The sequence below is a fragment of the Ovis canadensis genome, chromosome 3, assembly GCF_042477335.2.
Source record: "Ovis canadensis isolate MfBH-ARS-UI-01 breed Bighorn chromosome 3, ARS-UI_OviCan_v2, whole genome shotgun sequence".
NCBI lineage: Eukaryota > Metazoa > Chordata > Mammalia > Artiodactyla > Bovidae > Ovis > Ovis canadensis.
In genome coordinates, this window is record NC_091247.1 from 18,025,112 (window position 1) to 18,045,625 (window position 20,514).

Below are 20,514 nucleotides of genomic sequence, written 5' to 3' on the forward strand. Positions count from 1 at the left end.
AAGAAGATGCAATTGAAAGTTCAGAAATGGGAACTCCAGCCACATCTAAAGACACACCTCTGCCCTCCTTAGTGCCATCTTAGAACCTGCCTCCCGTCACTGCAGAACAGTGCAAAGATTAATGAGAAAACGTGAGATGCCATCTTGAGAATTTCTAGGAAAGATCTTAGAGTCATTACGTTTGAGAGTTCTTTCGTATTAGGCAGATTTTTGCTCCTAATCAACAGGATTCCATTTGGCACCATTTTTATTGCCGATCAAGATCAACTGCTGTATTTTTTTTAAAGTATACCTATCTCCTGAAAGATCTTCAAATACATCTCTGTGTTTTAATCAATTAAGGACTATTTACTGAACACTCCCTCGTGCCATATCCTGTTTGCCATATATAAATAAGTCTTCAAAAGTGCGGCGAAGCAAGTCTATCAGTGACACCAGTCTTCTCATTTCCCTTTCATGTCTATCCATTTGGTCCTCAGTATGTTTGTTTTTTTTTTTTCTTCAAGAAAAGATGTAGCCAATCACGCTTCTTTGTTTTTATTTTCTGAGCAAAGAGACTAACTTGCCATAGAAATAAAGACAGTGGCATCTGGCAAGGGGAGCAAATTTTATATGTGGGGACTGTGGTTTCACCATCCCTAGAAAATGGACTTACAAGGTAAAGTCCAAAATTGGACATTGATGACAGAACAGATTTGAGAGACTGAGTTGGCCAGAGGTATCAACGAAAGCCAGCAGTTCTCGGGGGAGCCCAGTCTCACCTATATGTGTCCATCATCGATTTATCCGTGAATCTTCTCTGAAGGGATGACCAGCCTTCTGAGGGGCTCTGTGACAATGCACTGATTCAGACACTTTGCCCTGTCTTGTCTGAGTTATATCTGGGCATTGTGGGTTTTTTCTCTTTCCTTCAAGTCGACAGAAGGAAAAGAGTGCCAAGGTTACCGGTGCATTCAATGATTGAGAAATGTTTGCCATTTAAAGCCATTTCACTTCCTGCCTGATACCACAAAGAAGCTTTTTAACAAAGTTAGCCTTTGCTTTTCCCAGTGTCACGATGCATCTCGCTTATTTTGCCCACTTTTCACTTTCAACGCTGAAGATAATAATGAAATGCTTGTTTCCATTGCACAGAACAACTCTATTTCAAGGCAGTCAATTAAGAGAAGAAAAGTCAGCGGGAGCCCCGAGGAGGTCAGAGAGGAGGGATGAGCAGAAGGATGGCTCAGTGGGAGCAGAGACCACAAGTGGCAGGACCAGATCCTCACTCTGCTCCGAAGGCGCCGGCCACAGTCACGCTCCCATGGGCATCAGAATCCTCAGGCAGTGGAAGGATGGTGAACAGTTAGCAAATCCTAGACCAAGGGCCACCCTCGCTTGGCACTGGCCCTTGCTTCCCTAGCCCTACAGTTGACACGTGACTTCATCCAGCTTCAGCCAAGAACAGAAACACCACGAATGGCCTTGAGATCCCTCAGGCTAATTCCCAAAGCAGGAAGAACCCACACCTTCAGTCGCTCCTGCCAAACCTTACTGTTGCAATTAACACTCAAGTTTTAATCTTCATGATGCACAGAATATCTAGTTTCAAATAACTAAAGCTACTGTTTCTTAAGGGCTTACTCTGTGCCAAGCACTGCACATTTTGTGTGCATCTTCCCACTTAATCTCCTCAACATCTTACAAGATAGATTTTGCTGTCTCTCTTTACAGATGAGAAAACAGAGACATAGAGTTAAGTGATTTGATCTGCGTCAGCTGTTATTAAGGCCACCACCCAAGGGATATAAACACAAGTCTGTGCTCTTGGTTACTAGCTACGCTGCTCCAGGACTTTCTGGTCTACCTCCCAAGTACCTATATTTGAGATGACCCATCTCCAACAGTGAGGATATGTTGGCTATATCCGCATATATATCCAAGCAGGAGACACAGGTTTGATCCCTGAGTCAGGAAGATCCCCTGGAGAAGGAAATGGCAATCCACTCCAGTATTCTTGCCTGGGAAATCCCTTGGACAGAGGAGCCTGGCAGGCTGCAGTTCACAGAGTCGCAAAAGAGTCAGACACGACTTAGCAACTAAACAACAACAACAACAGCTTCTAGCCCACGTGACTATTGGTCACTTGACATGTGGCCAGTCTGAGTTGAGATGTTTAAAGTGTACCATACAAACCATACTTCCAAGACTTAGTATGAAGAAGAGTGAAAAAAACTCACTAATTTTTCTGCTCATTACATGTTGAAATGATATTTTTGATACGGTAGGTTAACTAAGATGTAGTTTCTATTTTCATATGTTTCTTTTTACTGTTTAAAGTGTGACCATGCGACAGGTTAAAGTCACCTTTGTGGCTCACGTTACACTTCTCTTGGGCAGCACTGCTCTTGAGGCACGTGCCTGGATAGGGTGACAAGTGAACAGAGCTGTCCCTGTCACAAGCGGGCAGAGAAAACGAAGAAGGCACCATGAGGAGGCTGTGGGAGAGCAAGTGAAATGCTACACTTGGGTCTAAAGAACGCAAACTTGAAGCTCAAGTCCTTCTGAGGGACCGTCTAGTTGACAGATGTGTTAGTCACTCAGTTGTGTCCACCTCTTTGTGACCCCATGGACTGAAGCCCACCAGGCTTCTCTGTCCGTGGGATTTTCCAGGCAAGAATACCGGAGTGGGTTGCCACTGCCTTCCCCAAGTTAACAGATAATCGACCACAATCACCGGGCTCTACTCTAGAGACTCAGCAACAACCCAGTAAAGCTTCAGTGCCTGGATAAGAGTAGGACAAACACTGAGCGCAAGGAAAGTGCTGGCTTCCATTCTGGACATCTACATCAGCTCCAGTGCCAGCTCTGCTCTCATTTCCACCTTGATCTGGGCTTTATTTGTATCAAGCGTTTAGACCCAGAACCTCTCTCCTCCCGGACAAGGCAAGTCCCAACCCCACCTGCCTCATTTTAATAAACCACTCCCCTCATCCCAAACTCCTTTGCAGACTGTGACATACACTATCTAGTATCCACATCCTCCCTTGTTTCTTGCTAGAAGAATCCCACTTTGGTTCAGAACAACCATAGGCCAGCCCCCGGTCATGGCCAGGATCGGTCTAAGTCATCTTAACAGTTCTACTCCTCTCTCTTCAACCGCCCCTTGTAGCAAAAGGGGTGTCATCTAATTCTGGGCTTGAGAGTAAAGCCAGAGACTGTTTCAGAGTCTTTCAAACCTTGTACTTCTAGATCGAATGGAAGAAGGTAGGGCTCAGAATGTCTCTCCTTGTCCTGCCCCCATCATCCTGCCTCAAACATGACAGCTGGGGCTGCAACAGACATACTGCAAATGTTAGGGGAACTCCAAGAAAATTGCACGAGGTTGTCACCAATAGCCCACCTCTCCTGAAAACCTCTGCTGGCAGCTGCTAGTGGACTCGCATGAGCAGTTGAGGTGTTGTCGGGTCATAGCAGTAACAGCCCAGGAGGTCAAAGTTTCAGAATTCTTCGCACCACAGGAGCCACGTGCATTGGAGGTTCCGATGGACCAGGCATGAAACGGCTCTCACATTCCCGTGACTACACTTAGTCATGGGGCCACACCTGACTGCCAGGAGGACATGAGAGGAGTCAGCTGTGTGTCCAGAAAGAAAAGGAAACAGCCCTGGTGCAAAATGAAAATACAGGGGCCCAGGCTCATGGTTTCTAAAAATTTCAAAACAGTGACACGGAGCATTAAACCAGGTGGAGCTATACGGCAGAAATGAACACAACATTGTAAAGCAACTGTACTCCAATAAAAGTAGATAGATAATGTTTAAAAAAAAAAAAAACAGGTGCAGGACCCTTCCACGTAGGCTCAGGGCCACAGCACACATTGTGGGACATGAACTTGGTCCTGGGTGGAGTAGGCGCTCATTAAAGGGCAGGTGGCATCATCTCTGTTTCTTGGCTCCTAATGGTACCCACAGACCATGACGCATGTCCTCCCATTAGCATCCTATTTTGTGCTGCTTTTCCTAGTAGCTCCTTGAAATAAAGTGGGATTCTTCTAGCATTACAGCAGAAAAGCTAGATCCCTGAGGCAGTTTAAGTGCCTTGAATCACATTACCAAACTGATTCGAAACATTCAGAGTAACACACTGTCAAGAAAAAGAAAGCACCCAGACTTGAAGGTTCGATGTGGCTTTGAAAAAAGCAGCTCCAATTAGTTTGCAAATCGGGTTAAATTTCTGGCCTACTCTCTTCGACAGTGACTCCTAAAACTACAACTTAATGGCGCTCTGAACAGTTGCGTTTTTGTTGGGTGGTAGTATAAAAGTGCACAGAATAACTCTCTGCTGAAATCAAGAAGCCTCTGGCACCACCTGAACCAAGCTCGTTTGTCTGTTTTAAAGCAATTGCATTTGGCCTTGTACACTGTGATTCTTGTTGGCATCACCCTAGGATGCAAGCGTGAGATTATTCGGCCATGGCACTTAGGCCCATGGCCAGGACGGCCTATGAGCCCATCACGGCTTTAGCTGCTAGCAATGCAGCCACACCCACAGTAGCCTCCCTTCCAGCCGGCCCTCCTCGGCCACAGCAGAGGTTTCCAGAAAGGGGGAAGGCCAGGCACACAGATGGCAGCTTCTGCACACTGAGCATCCAGGAGGGAACCAGCAGCAAAGGGAGGGCCACAGTAGGCCCTGAGCTCCCAGGTAACATCTGGACTTCATCTTCATCCACGCCCTACATTGCCGGGGCAAAGAGGAAGAGGAGCCAGAGCGGAGGAGGAGGCTTTAGCCTTCTCTCGAGGGCATCATCCCCTCACTGAGGGGGTGAGATTGTATCTGCAGCTGTTTACTGTGTCAGCCAACCATGCCCAGAGTAGGAGGCCGTGGTCCAGCCACGCAGCCATGAGGAGAGTGGATGCAGAAGATTCTAAGAACTGGCCGGCAGCCTCCTCCACTTCCGCTATGAAGAGAGGACAGTGACAACAGTTCTGCCCACCCTGAGACGGAGAGCCCTTTCCATGACCCCTTCTCTTTCTCAGCACAAAGAGACCCCACTTGCCCCACCTGGCAACAAAATGTTAGTACTTATTTATTCTATTTTCTTATATAAATTAATCCAAAGCTCTAAGAAGTGAATGGGGAAAATTATCTTGGATCCATTTATCAGATGAGAAAGTAAAAGAAAGTTATTCAGTCGTGTCCGACTCTTTGTGACCCTGTCGACTGTAGCTTACCAGGCTCCTCCGTCCATGGGATTCTCCAGGCAAGAACACTGAAATGGGTTGCCATTTCCTTCTCCAGGATATCTTCCCTACCCAGGGATCGAACCCAGGTCTCCCACATTGCAGGCAGACACATTCCCTTCTGAGCCACCAGGGAAGCCCTATCAGATGAGGAAATATACCCAAACACAGGTATATTTGTTATGTATACAAATATATATAACACATGCGCACAGAAACACAGATGCACACCAATTACAGGGCACTTCCTGCATGGCAGGGACAGCACGAAGCTCACATCACATCTCAATTACATTCCTGCTGGTGGTACTGCTGTCCCCATTGTACAGATGAGGAAAGTAAGGCTCTTAGAGGCAGGAGGTCCACGTACACAAGTGGAACTGGGAGCCAGCACAGAGTTAGCTGAACCCGGAACCCATGCTGTCCACTGCTCCTGGGACAGCAGAGGGACGATGGCTCTTCCAGGCTTGGGACCGAGGCTCACACAAGTCCGTCTCTGCCTCTCTGTCTCCCTGAGAAAACCTGCAGCATCAACAATGGGGGAGCTGATGAGCAGGGGAGCCGACCTGAGGGGTCCCCCACAAAGGAGACCTGGGGCAACGCAGCCTGCATTCTCGGCAGCAGAATGATCTCATGAGCTTCTGTTACCTTCTGTTGCTTGAATCATTATAAAGTGTCTTTTAGGTTAAACATGTTTATTCTAAAAAGTTAGGGGGAAATAGAGTATTATGAAAAAGAAAATTACGTTATTGTCTCATTACTCGTGTATAGCCACTGTCCATATTCCTGTGCATTGTCGTTCGTCTGTTTTTATGATACACACAGCACACACACATGTAAATATAGGCTGTATATAAATGTATGATTTTACCTCATTAGGCACACACTATACCTACAGTCATGCAACAGTTTAACTCTAACATTGCAAGGTAAACATCTCCCTGTATCCTTAAATACACATCAGTGTGACTTGAATGGGCTTAAACTATTTTATTATATATGTGAAAACACCAGGATTGATTTAATTCTTCCTCTATTTTGGACATTAAGGTTGTTCATTTCCAATTTTACCCGTAGTCTAGGGAGATACATTTTAAGACGAAATCCTGGAACACAGATCTCTATAAGCATATCGAAATAGTTCCTGAGCATAAATTCCTCGGAGTTAAAATGCTGAGCAAAAGGCTGTGAACATTTTTAAGACTCCTGATCAATATTGCCAAATCGCTCTCTAGGAAGGCATTACCAAGTCATGCTATCTTTGTCGGTGGCTTAATGAGTTGAGTTTGGATTTTACATATGAAAGAGGGAATTTTCAGTTGGCGGAGCTAAGGCCCAGCCTGCTTCACACTTCCCTACAGGCATACATCCACACCCGTTTGCATCCACGGACGCGCAGAGGGTGGCACTTTGTAAGGAGGTGCTTAGGGGTGGGAGGGTGGGAGGGGTCAAGAGGAGGATCAAGGGGACCACGTAGTATCCTCCTCACTGTCCTGGGGTTTTGCCCCAAAAGGAGAGGAGCCTGCAGAACAACCTACTGGATCCCAGGGAGGATGCGGAGCCAGGCGGTGTGCCTCAGACCCGGGGATCCCTGGGAAGAGACCATCCACTCATCTGTGTCGGCAGTAAACCCAGGACCTGCTGGCCCTCCTGCAGGCTGGAAGCTTGGGGCACCCCGGAGGTAGCACCCTGCTCTGACAGTGGCCTTCTCCAGGCCAACAATGATAGCAGTAAGATGCCAGCCCATTCATTCGTGGGCAGCAGCCCTGGGTGGAAGAGGCCAGGGATCTCATGTGACCTGGTCCTTGGGCAATTTCGGGGGAACATCAGAAATAACTGGGTACTCTCTGGGAGAAAGGGCTTCCTTGATGGCTCAGTGGTAAAGAATCTACTTGCAAGGCAGGAGACCTGGGTTCATTCGCTGGGCTGGGAAGATCCCTGGAGAAGGATATGGCAACCCACTCCAGTACTCTTGCCTGGAAAATCCCATGGACAGAGGAGCCTGGTGGGCCACAGTCCACGAGGTCACAAAGAGGCAGACACGACTGAGTGACTGACACTTTTTCTCTGGGAGAAGGCTTATCCTATCACTCAGGTCGCAGCTCTCAGACCAACAGACAATGGAATTAGACATTCATAACTTTTCCCATTATTTTTAAGCATTGGATTGGTTTTTCACAGCAGGAATCCATTCATTCATCCTCGTACTGGAAAGCTAAACTGCACGCATCTGAATGGTGGCCTCCCAGGCTCCATTAACCTTAGTGGGGAATGAAACCCAGGAGATGGAAAACTCTGACTCCTGGCTCACAGGCTCAATCCCAAACAAAATCTCTACCAGGGTCACCTATGTGTAACAGCTCAGTCTGGCTAAGACCCTCACAAGTTAGCAGCCAGAAGAAGAATATGGTCCTCCGAGTGGATTACAGTCAGAGGGAGGACAAGCTGAGCAAAAGTCAGAATTAGCGTTTCAGTTCCCACCTCTCTAAAAATGTAATTGTCTATTTAAGAAAGCTTTTTGGCTTCCCAGGTGGCCGAGTGGTAAAGAATCCACCTGCCAGTACAGAAGACACAAGAGATGTGAGTTGCAGCCCTGGGTGGGGAAGATCCCCTGGGGTAGAAAGTGGCAACCCTCTCCAGTTTTCTTGCCTGGAAAATTCCATAGACAGAGGAGGGCTGCAGTCAATGGGGCAGCAAAGAGTTGCATACAACTGAACGACTGAACACACACACAGACACACACACACACACACAAGAAAACTTTTTGCCTTGTTATCAGAAATTAGCAAATGGAAATGTGTTTCCACTCCGGAGATGTGTTGAGAGTTAACAAATAGAGCATCACATAATAGAATAAGTCTAATCAATATTTCCATCTCTGAAAGTCACATGACTTATCCTTAAAGTGATATGCTTTAGAAGAAAAGTCCAAATAACCACAATTCTTATTTGTCATCATCAAATTGTTTTTTCTCCTATAAACCTCAGTCAGCACTTACCCTACAAGTAACATTAATAACTGCTCCTGCTGCTGCTAAGTCGCTTCAGTCGTGTCCGACTCTGTGCGACCCCGTAGACAGCAGCCCACCAGGCTTCCCGGTCCCTGGGATTCTCCAGGCAAGAGCACTGGAGTGGGTTGCCATTTCCTTACTCTCTACTGATTATCAAACTGTATTACTTGAATGGCTTAGCTCATTTAATCCTTACACATCTGTGATGTGGGGAATATTATGAAATCCCTTTCACAGATGAGACGGCTGAGGTCAAGTAGCCTGTCCAGTTTCCGATGTTTAGTAACTTACTCAGACCGGCCTTGCCTGACTCCAAGTCTTACAGGCTTAAATCTTATGTGCACCAAGCATTTGCACCCACAGGATCAAGAGTTACTGAGTGCATATTCCCTCATAGGTACTTTATATGTCATATCTAGAATCCAGCCAATTTCATCCTTTTAAGTAAGGAAAACAAAGTCAGGACCGAGACCCAAAGCCTGCTTCCTGCCCTTTGGGGCCATTCTACTCCTCCAGGCCTGCATGGAAAAACCACCCTGTGGGACAGGGGGTGCTTTTTAAATGCTGATGCCCAGAGATTCTGATCCCATTGGTTCAGGGGGCCCAGGACTTCTGCATTATTTTAAACAGTCTTCAAAAGATTCGAATAGTCCACTGGGTAGAGGGCTAATCACCACTGGTCCTTTCCTTCCTTCCAAGTCTGCTCTGCGTGGTCATGGGCTCTGGGCCCTGCGTTTAGCCCGAATCCTGCCCCCCAGGGGCTGCCAGGTGGTGAGGGGGCTGATGAGGAAGCAGAAAAGCACAAGGAGCCTGAGAAGTTTCCCAGCGAGGGCCTCCAGCGTGCCAGGGAGGCTAGAGGAGAGAGACTGGAGGAAGGAGGCTTCAGGGAAGTCAGGAGAAGGTTCATGGAGGAGGGACTTTAAGATGAGTGAGAGAGAGTGGAGAAAAGGAATCTGCCCACTGTAGCATCTCCTCTTCTCTTTACTGCCAAGGGGGATGAGAAAGCACCTCCCACCAGAGAGGCAGCCGTCTCTGCTGGCCCCCTCGGCCCTGCCGGGCCCAAGGACGACCCACATCTACCCACCAACCCAGAGGAGCCGCGGCCCCAGCCCGACTGTCTGGGAGACGAACTCAATCAGGCGAGACGCACGGAGTTCAATTTCCACTTCAGCTCTAAAGAGCGAAATGGGGATCTGGGTGGAAGTAAGATTGTCGGCGATTTTTCATTCTAATTGGGAAACTCACCCAGAGAGGCTGCAAGAGCCGAGATAATCAATCTCCAGTACCGAGTGTCAGGGCAGCCTTCCCATCTCATCCCACGGGGATGGAGCAGAACTCCCGAGAGGCCCCGACGGAGAGGGGGGTCACGGGAAGCCCCCTTCCCACAGACTAGTTGCCACTGCCAGAAAAAAAAAAAAAAAACAGGGCAACATCCCCACAGCTTCTCAAGGTCCAAATCAATCACCTCCATCTCAATTCCCTTTTCTCATCAAACCCCAGCGGTGAACCGGCCCGGCCTCATCAGAATTCTGCAGCAAGGGCTCCGAGACTACAGGAATTGAGAACTAGGTCACCCCGCAGGGAGGGAAGGTGGCTGTGTGGTTTCATCTAACTAGGTGGCTGGAAAGCCCCCAGGCCCCAGTTCTCTCCTGAGTCACCAGATCTCTGTCAAGTGGCCGATTTGCAGAATCCGAAATTTGTTCTTATGGATAAAGAGCACGGGGTGAAGAAGGAGCACAGACCGTTGCTGAAATCAGATCTGATCATTCAGGGACGATTTCCTGGGTGCTTTGTCGACACCCCTCACCAAAGGGAACAAAGCCAAGGGACACTCGGCCCCAGCCAGTGGCTCTGGTTGAAAAGAGCTCAAATCCCTGCTGGGCACAGAAGCAGGTTGGCTGTGAGCGGTGCAAGGCTGGGGTGCTGGGGGTGGGCAGGGCAGGCAGAGAGAGCCTCCGTCCATGATGCTTAGGCCCAGATGAGGGTGAAGAATGAGGAGGGATTTCTCCAGATTAATAAACTCACTGGTATCCCACCCACCCCACCCCCCATTTGGTAAGAAAAGTAAGACTCTGGGAGAGCAAGCATCAGCTCTGAGGCCACAGGAGTACCGGCCTCTCCCTAGAACCTGTGCGCTCGGTGTCTCACCCCAGACCCCCAGAGCACAAGGAGGAGAACACAGGTTTGTGCTGTGGAGACCAAAGGTTAGAGATGAAGTCATGAGTGGGCATGAGGTCACCCAGAATTGCAGAATGAATGGAAAAGGTGATCAGGCTGGAGTCCTAGATTCCCACCACCACCTGGGGATATGGAGAAGAGAAAAAGTTCTCTAAGGGTGAGTGTGCTCAGTCGTTCAGTCATATCTGACTCTTTTGGACCCCCTGGACTGCAACCACCAGGCTCCTCTGTCCGTGGGATTCTCCAGGCAGGGATATTTGAGTGGGTTGCCATTTCCTCCTCCAGGGGATCTTCCTGACCCAGGGATTGAACTCATGTCTCCTGTGGCTCCTGAATTGGGAAGCCCTCTCTCTAAGGGAACTCAGAAGAAATAAATAGAAGGAAAGCCATCCCTTATTCATTTTTACTGAGAAACAGCCTGGTTTCCTATGAATTTCTATTCCCGAAGAGTTTCTTTACACTTCAGAAGTGAAAATCCCTACCCAGGCCAGAACCCGAAACAGGACTAGAGCAGGGGCAGAAAGTGAGAGATGGTCTCTACCTGATCTGATCAAGGAAGGCTTCCTGGAGGAGGAGAACAGTGTTTCTTCTGAGCTAACACCCGTAAGGGCTTCCCAGGTGGCTCAGCAGTGAAGAATCCGACTGCCAATGCAGGAGATGCGTGTTCGATCCGCGGGTCGGGAAGATCCCCTGGAGAAGGAAATGGCAACCCACTCCAGTATTCTTGCCTGGAGAATCCCATGGAGGGAGGAGCCTGTTGGGCTATAATCCATGGGGTCACAAAAAGTCAGATACAACTTGGTGACTGAATGACAACAATGACAAGGCCTGTATGTAGGAGAACTCATGGAGCGGAGCGGGACAGTTGCTTTGAAATAAGACATAAGTGGATTTAGAATGTGGCAAAAATCAATGTTGTATATGTGAGATTTTGGAGGTAGCCTCACATGGGTAAATACCCTAAAGAAAAATGATGTGGAACACTGCTTATAAGTGGTTTTCATGAGGTCATGACTTTTATTGGATCATGAAATATTGAGCCGTTCTCTTTAATTTGCAAAAGAAAATTCAGGAGATGACACAGAAACACATCAAGGGAAGTTTGTCTGTTTGTTCCATTAAAATATTACCTGCCAGAGGAAAGCATGTATTATAATTATTACCCTTGCTCAATGCATGCTAAATATCTCCACGTGGCCAGTGGTTTATTTTCCCTTCAACTTCTCTGCTGTTATTTCAGCTATTTCAGAGAAATCAGCTCAAGCAAGTCAGTTTGAAGTTTAAAGAAATAAGACTTGGCCTCAGAGATAAATAGTATCATTGCCGCCGATTTCATTGTTTCAAATACAAGATTTTATTTTGAGAAGAAAGTTTAATTAACCAGAGGTGGATCACTAAATTCTTTGACTTTAAAATCGTACTTTCTGCAAGATTTCACCTGTGAAATTCGCAGCCTTTAATTACTGCCTCACATCTTAAAAGGGAGAACCTTTCTTCTGAGTGGCTAATAACATTATTATCAGAGGTAATTACAGACCCGGGGTCTGCGGTCCATCGCATCATAATGCATGGGCCACATCACTCTGGTTTTTGAACTCTGAAAGTAATTTGTTAGGGAAACACTTTCTCCCCTACCCTGAAACAGTGTTGATGTTCTGGATCTGCTGTTAATTTCTGTTCTTTTATCTTTTTAAAAAAGGGGTGAGGTGGGGGAGAAACATTTAGAAATCAGTCCTTTACTGGATGAATTTCTTCACTTCCCAGAAAGCAAGAAAACAATTGTTTCCTGTAATTGGACAGTTTGATTGGAGGCAGGTGGTGCTGAGCTGAGGAAACTGGAGCCACAAAGCCAATTTTGGCTTCAAGCACATTTCCTTGCGTTTTCAACTCCGGCAGCACAACATGGAAATTGGCTCCACAAAAGCCGACTATAAATTTAGTTCCCATCTCTGTGACTAGCACCTTATCAGCCATGAAGCGCTTTAGCAACTGGGGCCAGTGTGCGCATCCGACAGGATTGCAGCACTGCCCTGAGACACCCCGGCCTTCATTTCTCCGGCCGGTCCTTGCTGCCACAAAGCAGAAATTCATGAACGCTTCTGGAAGCATCGTGTGCCATCGTGTTTAACACACGGGGATATTTTCTGCTTCTGGGTTCACTGACCTTCGTGTTGCTCACGTTGCATTATCTTGAGTTACTATTTGCTTTCAATATTTTGGAGTAACAGGGCGTGTTATCCACAGGTTTGTAATGGGACCACAGATTACAAACATCAGTCCAGAGAAAGGGCCAAAATCAGAGGCATGGAGGATTCGCGGGAGCCGTCTATGACTCCTCTGCTGCTTCCCATCCAAATGTCCCCCAGCCTTTCCCTTGTTTTTCTTCCCCCACCCCGCCTACAGCAGCTGACAAGCAATAGTCCTTCGCAGACAGAAGCTGCGGCTCAGAGAGGTGAATTGCTTTGACCCGGGTCACACAGGAAGTTAGGAACAGAGAAGTAATGAGCTGAGAATCTAACTTCCCAGCCCACTGCTTCAAGTACATATTTCTCTATTAATTTCCTCCCTGCTGAAAATCCATAATTCAAAACAGTCATGTTTAAGCAACTGGACACAGTAACAGGATGGGGTTGGCGGTGAAGAAAGGCAAGAGGAAATTTATCGGATGAGTCCATCCAACCATTGTCCTTTGTATATTCTACGTATTAAATCAGTTACTTCAAAGCTCCACTCATTTTGTCACTAATTTCTGGCCGTGCTTAAGTTTTCTTAAAAAAAATGTCAATCTGATGGTTACATAAATTTTAATCTCCTTATTTATTTTTAGTAGTCGCAAATAATCTCTTCTAATCCTAAGTAAATTAATGGCTTAAATAACCTCACTCCCAAATAAATTTCACCTGTCAATCTACATATCTGTATAGAATTATTTTACCAAAAAAAAAAACCAGATTGCAAAGTTTGCTTAGCACCTTGGAATTATAACACTCTTTTCCAAGGTGATTACATCAAAGGAAATACCATTAAATTTTCCTTTCCAAGCTAATGGATACCCATGGTTTAAAGTCTTGACTTCATTAATGAGAGTCTCTGAATCTAAACAACAAAGGTTTAAATGCAAACAATGAGTCTCCTCCTCCACTCTGACACTTTCCTTTTTAATACTTGGCTTAACAATATTCTCTAAATGATGGTCTCTAAAGACACTCCAGGAAGAATTAGAGTTGTCCTCTCTCCCAGACTGTTGGAGAAAGAATTCCTCAGCCCTTTGCGTGTGTGTGCGTCGATTCAGTCATGTCCACCTCTTTGCGACCCTGTGGACAGACATATAGTCCACCAGGCTCCTCTGTCCATGGGATTTCACAGGCAAGACTTCTGGAGTGGGTTGCCATTTCCTTCTCCAAGGGATCTTCCCAACCCAGGTATCGAACCTGTGTCTCCTGCATTGTAGGTGGATTCTTTACCGACTAAGCTACCAGGGAAGCCCTCCCCAGCCCTTGGCTATGTCATAATGCCCAAGCCCCAAGCTTTGTGGCCCCTACCCTAGCAGCTGCTGGTGGCCAGCAGGGAACAGAGGAGACGGGCACACAAGCACTGTGACCATTTTCTAAGAAAGATCTCATGCTGATTAAACCTTTCCGAAAGCAGATTGAGTTTGCACAAGGAGACCTGGTTGATAGCTAACTCAGAAATCTTGGCATCACGACAGAACCAATATTTTCACAGAGGTGGCACAGTCTTAAACAATGTCGTCAGTGTGCAGGACACAGGCAGCCCTTCGATGGGCATCCAGCAAGGGTAATTTTTCCTCCACCTTTTCTGGAGAAAGGGGCTGATGAAGGGTATGGGATGGGGGATGCAAATGAGAAGGGTGGGTAGGGCGGTGGGGAGTGTGAGTGCCCCTTCAGCACTGTTTCAATAGATGCAGCCACGGCCACAACTCACACGAAACTGGCCCAGCCAGGTTCAAACAGGTTCAGGGATCTTGCTGACACCAGCCCTGCAGCTGTTTGGTTTTCCTAATATGTGTAGAAACAGCTACACAGAACTTGGCTTAACCTCAATTTAACCACATAAAGTCAAAAGCATGTTGCATTTCCCCTCGTGGGAGGCAGGCTAGCAGCAGCATCTTTAGAGCCCCTGGGCCTTAATGGACAAGGGCCGCCAGCAGAATGGCCCCTGCCTCCTTCCTTTCCGCCGCCCTCTGAGTCTCCCATCAGAGGGAGGGGTTCAGATGCTGACCCACAGAGGGAACAGTGCTTACACAACCTAGAAACTGCTCCTAGGACCTGCCAAGCATGAGGAGGGCTCCGTCACACACCATCTGGGCATAGGCTTGGGGATCAGGAGGGTTCAGGATCCACCCCAGAGCTCCTTGTTGGCACCTAGAGATTCACACGGTCCTCTTGGCAGTTTCCTCCTCGGGCTGGCAGGTCCTGGCCTGCCTCCCTGGGGGGTGGTTTTAGAACAGATCATGTTCGTGAAGCCGACACACTGCTTGCTGAATGGCTGGTACTCAGCAAACAGCTGAGGGTTGACTCATCGCTTCCAGTGGTCTCCATCCATCCAAAAGTGTCTGCATCCCCAGCCAGGCCAACAAGCCATCAGGGGCTCCTGACATGTCAACAGAAACAAAGAACATGCAGTAGACGTTGGCCGCCCCTTTCTGGTAACTCTCACCCTCTCTCCCGGAACCCACCCACCCCCAGCTGGAAAGGAGCGAGCATTTCATTTCTGACTCCCTCTCTCTCATACTCACAAAGTGGCCTTCCTTTGCAGCAGCCTTCCATCCTTCCATCCCTCTCTTTCCCCTTCTTCCAACTTCTCAGGTCCTTCCTCAGCTTGAAGCCCAGCGCACTGGAAAATTCACATCCTGAAATGCGGGAGACCCAGGTTCCATCCCTGGGTTGGGAAGATCCTATGGAGAAAAAAATGGCAGCCCCCTCCAGTATTCTTCCCTGGAGAATCTCATGGACAGAAGAGCCTGCTATAGTCCATGAGGTCTCAAAATGTCGGACACAACTGAGCAACTAACACTTTTTTCTGCACTTGTACCGAGCCCCTCTCCTGCTAGACACTATCAGAATTAGGCAAGGATGAGAGAGCAGCCAGCTGTCCAGGAAGCACTGTCCAGGGGAGGCGGGCTGGGCAGGAAGGACCTCACAATGTGGATCTGACATTGCTCTCCTACCTCTTCTCAAGCCGCCTTCCTCCTTGCAGCTGAGCGTCACTCAGGGCCCTTTTCACCCATCAGACGCCCTGCCTTGATTTCTGGCCCACATCTCTAAATGTCCAGGTCCTACCCAGCAACCCTAATGCAGGGTCACCCAGCCCATTTCAGACTTCTTACTGTGGCTCAACCACAAATCGGTCCCTATTGTTAGACTTTCTATGTAAATAGATCTTCCCTTCCAGCTGGGAGGCAGGGTTACTGGCATCACACAGAACCTGATTCTCAGGCTTTGGTCTCAGCTGTGATGGAAAGACAACGCTCTGCAGGAAATAGCCCTGCTCCAACCACTGTGCCCACAAACCCTCAGTTTAGTTTGGATGGATTTCTAGCCAAGTCCTCGACACAGCAAACACCCTTATCGGGCAGGAGGCAGACTGACGAGAGAGCTGCTTCTGCTCCATTTGGAAAGCTTCCCACTCCCTGTGAAAGGCCTGGCCGATCCACCAGACCCAGGTTCCATCAGATTTGGAAATCCCCCTGTCACAGCATCCTCTTTCCACACTCCCATCAGGAGGTCATCTAACTTTTCCTTGAATTTCCTCAGGGATGGAGTATTCCCGCCCGTGGGGGCAGGTCCTTCCATTCTTAGACGTTTCCCATTGCTGGGAGGAATTCCCATGTATTGAGCTCCCAGTGGACAGCAGCAAGTCTCAGTGCCTCCCAGCAGATTTTCGACTCACTATTGAAGATCCTGGTGTCACCATGGGCTGCCACCCAGCCTGACATTACCAGTATCGGTATCGTAAGAACAAGCTGTATGCAAAGTCTCGCTTCTGCTGAGGTGTCCCTGATGCTACGATCCACATCTTTGACCTGGGGCGGAAGGAGATGAAAGTGAGAAAGTTCCCACTGAAGCCCTGGAGGCTGCTCATATTTGTGTTGACACGTACCTGGTGAAAAGCTGTGGCAAAGATAGCTCTCGTATCTGCGTGCAGCTCCACCCCATCCACATCACCTGAATCCACAAGACATTGTCCAAGCTGGAGCTGATCGGATCTGACAAGCTCCAGGCAGGTATGCGCAGTGCCTCTGGAAAGAGCCAGGGCTCAGTGGCCAGGGTCCACATGGGCCAAGTCATAATGTCCACTTGCACCAAGCTGCAGAACAAGGGGGAGGTGACTGAGACCCTCCCCGCAGCCATGTTCAAGTTCCCTGGCAGCCAGAAGATTCTCGTCTCCCAGAAATGGGGATTTATGGAGTTTAATGTAGATGAATTTTAAAACATGGCGGCAGAAAAGGTGGCTCCTTTCAGATGGTTGTGGGGTTAAATGCATCCTTAATCGTGGCCCCCTGGACAAATGGCTGTCGTCCCTTCCTTACACCTGCCTGCATGCTAAGCTGCTTCAGTCGTGTCTGACTCTGTGTGACCCCATGGACTGTAGCCCGCCAGGCTCTTCTGTCCATAGGATTCTCCAGGCAAGAATACTGGAGTGGGTTGCCACGCCTTCCTCCAAGGGATCTTCCCACCCCAGGGCTCAGACCCGAAGCTCCTGCATTGGCAGGGAGTTTCTTTACCACTACTGTCATCTGAGAAGCCCCTCTTTACTCATGTCCACCAACAAATCCTACTTTCCTGTCAAAAAAAAAAAAAATTATTGAGCACCAATTGCATGACTGTGAAGGGATAAAATGGAAAATGAGAAAAACTTAGATTCTGTCTACCTAAGCCTACCATCAAGGGATCATTACAACAAGGTAAGAAAATTATTGTGTAAAGAAAAAAAGTAGAGCAAAACAAAATACACCAAAGAGAAATGGCAGTGAGCTTTGTGAAAACACAAGGAGTGCGTTTTCTTCTCTGCTTTTTACTTTATGTTTTTAAATGGGGAGCAATGATTATTTCTTTTTTCAGAGGTGAACTTCTGATTTAAAAGGCATGTGCCCCCCACGTCATTGCCTACCCCCACCCAGGGTTTCCGGGAGAGCCTCCTGGTGCCAGGCTGTGGGCCCAGTTAGGGGATCAGCTCTGGTTCCTCTCCACGCCCTAGTGGGTCACAGGCTTTCAGGAAATACCCCCACGGGGGCAATGCAGTCGCATGAAGAGGGCACACAGCCTGGCAACAGGGCAGGTCTGAGTGTGAGTCCCAGCTCAGCCCATCCCCTAGTGGGGTGACCCTGGCTGTGAGGGTCCCCCAGCTCCTCTGTCCCTCCACTTCCTCTCCCACAAGTTGAGCAGACCCACAGACGTGCCACACGCCGTGGGCTCCCCATTAGCAGATGTGATGGTTTGCGGGACTTAGTTGAACCCCAGCAAAGGCCCTCATCCCGTCTCTCTGTTTTTGCTTCCATCTGACAAAGGTCACTAAGCCCATTCATCAGACTACCTCTTAAGGGTAATGCCAGGGCGTTTAAGGGGTGTTTAACGTTTAACGTTGGCCCATTAGGTGGTGTAGATGTGGCCTGTGAGTGGCTGTGTTCCTCTCCAGAGCACGACCGAGGACAGGGCTGCAGGAGCAAGACCCAGGTTGAGGCGCCCTGAACTAGGAGGGACTCAACAAAAGCAGGCGTTCCAGCATTTTCCACGGTAGGCAACAGTGCTTATACTACCCTGCCCGCCTCCTATTACCCTCACTCCGCTTCATCAGGAGAAAGTACTGGTATGATTGGAGCCGCAGGTCCCGAAGAACATAAACAATGCTGGAGATGAGGGTCATTCTCAGATGAGCCGAGATAAGCTCGTTTTCCTGACCTTCACAGTCATTCACACACAATGGATGGATGATAACATTTAACTGTTTCTAATCACTGCAGACAGTGACTGCAGCCACAAAATTAAAAGATGCTTGCTTCTTGGAAGAAAAGCTCTGACAAACGGACAGCATATTAAAAAGCAGAGACATCACTTTCCTGACATAGGTCTGTATAGTTAAAGCTGCGGCTTTTCCAGTAGTCATGTGTGGATTTGAGAGTTGGACCATAAAGAAGGTTGAGCACTGAAGAATTGATGCTTTCACACTGTGGTCCTGGAGAAGACTCTTGAGACCCTTGGACATTGAGGAGATCAAACCAGTCAAGCCTAAAAGGAAATCAACCCTGAATATTCTTTGGAAGCACTGATGTTGAAGCACCAATACTTTGGCCATCTGATGTGAAGAACCAATTCACTGGAAAAGACCCTTATGCTGGGAAAGACCAAGGGCAGGAGGAAAAGAGGGTGACAGAGGATGAGATGGTTGGATGGCACCACTGAATCAATGGACTTGAGTTTGAGCAGACTCCAGAAGATAATGAAAGACAGGGAAGCCTGGCATGCTGCAGTCCAAGGGGTCGCAAACAATTGGACATGACTGAGCAACTGAATGGCTGAAGAACAATAGCAATGACTCCTCCACACGGCAAAGAGGGAACTTAAGCCATTCCACTGGGAGACTTTTAGGGTTTAAAGGTGCTGTGTTCTCTGCATTAGGCATCTGTGAATATGAAATGAACCTCTTCTTTTCCTTTCCTGTTCTCCAAATGAAGACAATCCCAGGAAAGCATCGCCAGCGATGTTCAGGAGATGGGTGGCCTAGAGTTAGGCCTGTCTTGGATAAGTGTCCTTTCCTCTGGGGCCCCAGTTCCCCGCTGTGAGATGCATGGTCTGGACCAGCTCACGGCTCAGCGCCCTTCTAACCCCACAGCAGCAACCGCATTCCCCTCCTGTCACCGCGGTGAGTCTGTCTCCGGTTTTTTCTCTTCGCTCTTTCAACGCCACTTAATAAGTCACCAGGCTCTCCTTCCCATCACATTTACCTGCTCAATGGACAAACTCTGCCAAGAACGTACAGTGCCTGGGGCAGAGGAAGCCAGCAGCACACACTCCTCCCCAAAGGCAGACCAGAGAACATCGAGGTTGTGAAGACAGCCAGCCAGACAAGTGCTAGTTCCCAGACCACAGGCTCCAGACCCCTCTTGAGACCCAGCTGCATTTGCCTAACTCCCAGCTGCCCCAACCCTGGGTAACCAGCAGCAAGAAGTGACATTTCTCTACCTGGAGATTTACATCTATATTGATGTGCCAGGGCTGCCGTGACAAAGCACCACAGACCAGGTGGTTTAAGCAACAAGAATTTATTCTGCGACTGGAAGTCTGAGATCAAAGCGTCGGCAGGGTTTGTTTCCCTTGAGGCCTCTCACCTTGGCTTAGAGACGCTCTGCCTTCTCCCCGTGTCCTCATGTGATCACCCTTCTGTGTGTTTCTATGCCCTAATCTCCCCCCACTTATGGTGGGTTAAGCCCACCGTGTGACCTCACATTACCTCAGTCATTTCTTTAAAAATTCTGTCTCCAAATACAGTCAGGTCTGAGATCCTGGGAATTAGGATTTCAGTCTGTGAATCTGGGGAAGACAACTCTATCCATAATACCATCCATATTATTACCTATATATTTACCCATGAGGAAGCTGAGGCTTTTCCCAGATCTCAGAGCAAACAGGGAAGGAAGGGACGCATGAAGAAAGAAGGGAGGAAGCAAGAGACAGGTATTAGTATATTTTTTAAATCCTCCATTTGCCCCTCGATGTTCTGTTTTCCAGGGCTTCCCGGGTGGCTCGACAGTAATGAAATCCCTCTCCAGTGCAATAGCTGCAGGAGACCCGGGTTTGAGTGCTAGGTCAGGAAAATCCCCTGGAGGAGGAAATGTCAACCCACTCCAGCAGTCTTGCCTGGAGAATCTCATGGACACAGCAGCCTAGTGGGCTATAGTCCATGGAATCGCGAAGAGCTGGACACGACTGAGCACACACACGTGCATGCACCCGTGTTGCCTTCCTATTTCTTTAATGCAACGTGAGTCTGCGTGAACTCCAGGAGATGGTGATGGACAGGGAGGCCTGGCGTGCTGCAATTCATGGGGTCGCAAAGAGTCGGACACGACTGAGCGACTGAAC

At 48.3% G+C, this 20,514-nt stretch overlaps 1 pseudogene; it reads left to right on the forward strand.

Moving 5' to 3' along the window:
- The first annotated feature begins 4,454 nt into the window (after window positions 1–4,454).
- On the forward strand, window positions 4,455–19,656 carry LOC138436239 (large ribosomal subunit protein uL16-like; annotated as a pseudogene).
- Window positions 19,657–20,514: the final 858 nt, after the last annotated feature.